Below are 4,280 nucleotides of genomic sequence, written 5' to 3' on the forward strand. Positions count from 1 at the left end.
TCACAAATTTGGAGGAGAAGTATCAGAAAGTCCTTATCTGCATCTTGAAACATTTTTAGAGATTTGTGATATGGTGAAATGTGAAGGAGTGTCAGCAGATGCAGTTCTATTGATGACATTTCCTTTCAGTATCAAGGATAAAACAAGGACTTAGTTATATTCTCTCCATCCTCAAAGTATCACAAGTTGGGAGCAATTGGAGAAGCAATTTCTGAATCATTTTTCCCTCCAAGTAGAACAGTGTATATGAGGAATTGCATAATAAATTTTGCTAATGCATATTGAGAATCATTATTTGAAGCATGAGATAGATTCAAGAGTCTTCAAAGACAGTGCCCTCATCATGGTTTTGAAAAATGATTGATTCTGCATATATTCTATGGGAGAATTTCTTTCTCAAACAAGAGTTTATTGGATTCATCGGTTGGAGGTTCTTTTATGGACAAAAGTGTAGATGAAGCATATATGTTAATTGATCAAGTGACATTGAACCTCTAAGAATGGTCGAACATAAGTTGGATGAAACCACCCTCAAACATTCAAGAAGTGCAAGCCATAAATGCTATAGAGTCTGTCAAACAAATTGTAACTCAACCATCTATGAGTTTTGAAAATCACAAGTCACAGAACAGGGAGTTCAAACATTTGGGGGCAAAAATTGAAAGTATTATTTCAAAATGGTTTAAAGAAGATCCCCCTCCTTCACAGACAAGATCTGGTGAAAAGTGTGGTGATGTTGGGTTGAGAATTGAAAAAAATCATGAAGAACTTCTGAAGAGGGACATGTTGGTGCAGTAAGCATCCGACGATCGAACCTCAGTTTTGATAATGGCAAAGGGATTCAAAGTTAAGATTCCTTGTTATCTAACGTGGTTAAATAAGGTTTCAAGAAAGTCCTAACTGCGGTTAGGCAAGGGAAAATCCTAAGGGGGGGTAACCTTAGGTCCTAGGGGGTGGTAACCCTAGGTGAAGGAAAATCCTAAGGGGGGGGGTAACCTTAGGTCCTAGGGGATGGTAACCCTAGGTGGAAAGTCCTGGTGTCGCGAACCAGGTGAAAGTCTGGACTAGCCGGGAAGCGGATGTCCAGCAGAAAGTCCGGAAGCGTCGAGTGCTGAGCAAAAGTCCAGTCGATCTGGAGGATCGCACTGGCAACAGGTAAATCTCCTGAGTGGAGTAGGTGAGGACGCGTTCCCCGTAGAGGGAACAATAGGCGTCGGGTCGACCTAGGGTTTCCGGTAGGAAACCCGAAGTCAGACTCGGACAGTCCGGAGACTGTCTATACTTCACTTATCACATTTATTGCATTAGGTGCTAACTTTGTGTTGCAGGGTAGTGTTTGGGACTAACGTATCTTGCAGGGGCAAAGGAGCAACCTAAAGCCTCGGATGAACAGTGTCCGAGGCGCCTTCATGGAGCTTGGAGGCGCCTCGGGTGCAAGGCAAGGAGCTGGCTGCGAGAAGATGTTCAAGGCGCCTTGGTGAACAGTGTAAGGCGCCTTGAACAGATGAAGGCGCCCTGTGAACAGTGGAAGGCGCCTTGAATCTGGGATAAGGTTCAACCAGTTCGCCCCTTATCTCCGCGGCTGACTCGGCCATTCAATGCGCCTTGGTGAACAGTAGAAGGCGCCTTGAACACCCTTTATAAGGGGTTTCGACCAGCAGCTCTCTTCAACGAACTCCAAGCAATCCTTACGCTACAAGCTGCTCTAGAAACGCCCAGAAGTGCTGTTACAAGTCCCCGACAACCCGAAGCTTCAGATTCTGCTACTTTATTATTGTCGGTATAATTTGTTTTAGTTCTTTCAATTGTAATATCTTATTGTACATTTTACGAGCTTATAGTTGTTGCCCACGGAAAGCGATCAAGGATCGCGGGCCTTCGAGTAGGAGTCGCCTTAGGCTCCGAACGAAGTAAAATCTCTCGTGTCTCTCTGTGTGTGTTTGTTCTTTATTCCGCTGCGTGTTTTTAAACTCCGATAGTTTTCCGATTTGAAAAAGAAATAGCCACGAGCGCTATTCACCCCCCCCCCCCTCTAACGCGTCTCGATCCAACAGGACATGTTTAAAATTGAGGAGAAGAATAATAGAAGATCACAAGAAATCAGTTCCATTTCTCCAGGAAGTTCCCAAAAGCCACAAGTACCTTTCCCTCAACAATTGATCACACCAACATTAGATAACCAAGTTGGACCTCCTCCAAAAGCTCAAAGGGAATTTGGGAAAAAGGAAGTTCAATCTTTCCCAGGACCTTCACTAAGGGTTCCTTTTCCACAAAGGTTAGTGGGGGTCAATGAAAATAAAGACTTCGGCAAATCCTGTGACACTAATATGGTTGAGTGCAGATTTTTGAATGTATATAAAGATGAAGACTCTTCGAATGAGGATTTTATTAATAATGCAGTGGTAAATAAGTTTTCAGATCTACCTCCAAATTTTATAGGGTGTTATAGTGACATTAAACTTTCAGATGATAAATATGATGTGGTAGATCAACTTAAAACTGCAAGTGAAGTTATTGATCCTCTTGTTATTGATTCTTCTATTGAGGACATAGATGTTGGTTTATTTTTTGATGTTTGTGTTGATGATGATGATATGGAAGAATGTGTAGGGAGCTGTGTTGTGGAAGCAGCATCTCAAAGATCACCACCTTTGTTCATACAACCCTTAGAGGTCGTAAGAATTGATCATGTTGTAGAATAATGTGTAGGGACTCATGTAGATATGGTTGAGTCTCAAGAATCATCATCTTTGATATCACCAACACCTGAGCCAGAGCCAGAACCATCATTTGATTCAGAGGAATTCACTTCTACATGTTCAGAAATTTCAGGTATCTCTCAGCAAAGTAACGTTAGTACTTCTTGTGATCTTTTAGGAAATTTTATAGAGGTACCTATTATTGACTTTGTTGGATGTGATTCAGTTTTTATTTCTTATTCTTCTTATCTTAATATGGTTATGGCTCTATCTTATCTAATATGCTTGTGGGAGATTTGTACTTTCTTTGCATGTGCAGATTTCACTTGGGCTAATGATTGGAAGCTCAATCTGAACCGTCTTCACCACCCGAAAGAACTTTAAAGAAGACGAAGATGGAGAGAGCGTTACTTCACTTTTTAATGCAAATGTTGAAAGCTCCCACCAAAATAAGAACCCTTGGTAGGAGGGTGATAAAATATCTTACCCCTCCAAGAGCAAGATTTAGATGAATCTAATGAGGTGGTCAAGCTAATGACCTTAAACAAGCGCTTCTTGGGAGGCAACCCAAGTTCAATCTTGTTTTCATTTTCTAGTTTCTTTTTAGTTTCATTTCTTTCCTTATAATAAACTTGTATCCTCTACTTAATTTTTCTTGTCTATCTTATTTTTGTAGATTTCAAAGTTGTGGAGGAATGTGAGCATTGGACAGAGGAGTATCTTTAAAAACATGAATGTCAACCATTTAGAGCTCATCACTTGGTAACTTCTCTAAACATCATAAATCTCCTCTATATATCATTTCTAGTTTTCATTGGGACAATGAAAAGTTTAAGTCTGAGGGGATGCATTAGATGCATTTGATTTCCTTTGTTTGTTTTTGTTTTTTTGCTTATGTCTTGCATTTTGTTTTGATTTTTCGTGGCATACATCTTGAGAACATCAAACTTCACTTATATGTTTTCTTGTCTTTTAGTAAAAATGTTAGCACGTTCATTATCGAGATTCATGATGTTTTAAGTGATGCTAGTAGTGTTGGACCGTGAATTTCGATAGAGGGGGGTGAATATCGAATACAAACTTTCGTCGAAAAGAGTTAAGCGCAACGGAAAATATAAGTGAAAAGAAACAAGGCTAACACAAATTCGTTTTTACTTGGTTCGTAGCCTGTGTCGACTCCTACTCCAAGGCTCGTACTCGTTGAATACTTTCGTTGAGCAATTCACTAGCAATTCGAATATTGAATACAAATTAAGTACACGAATGCTAATAAAAATAATAATACCAACAAAAGGAAAAGAAAACTGTGCGTAGTCGGAGTAGCTTCGCAGTGTCGCAAGAGCACAAGAGAGCAGTCTGAGAGTTCTGAGTTGTGTGTTGTATTTTGAAGCTCCACCCTTGACCCTTCTTTTATAGGATACTCGGGGCGCCCGGATCCCTTCCGAGTGCCTTGGTGTGACGCAATAGGCCCAACTAGTAAGCTCCATGTGTCGACGACGCGCTGGGGATAAAACTTGCCTCCGGGCGCCCGGACCACCTTTCTTCAGAAATTCCTCCTGCAAGACAAGGTTAGTTCGAGGC

The 4,280-nt window shown here is 40.9% G+C and overlaps 1 non-coding gene across 1 annotated transcript; it reads right to left on the reverse strand.

The window, feature by feature from the left end:
* Positions 1-244: 244 nt before the first annotated feature.
* Positions 245-350, reverse strand: LOC122049924. Its single transcript, XR_006131165.1, has one exon. It is a non-coding gene; the product is annotated as a small nucleolar RNA R71 (small nucleolar RNA).
* Positions 351-4,280: the final 3,930 nt, after the last annotated feature.

This window comes from Zingiber officinale, chromosome 2B (assembly GCF_018446385.1).
Source record: "Zingiber officinale cultivar Zhangliang chromosome 2B, Zo_v1.1, whole genome shotgun sequence".
NCBI classification, from domain to species: domain Eukaryota; kingdom Viridiplantae; phylum Streptophyta; class Magnoliopsida; order Zingiberales; family Zingiberaceae; genus Zingiber; species Zingiber officinale.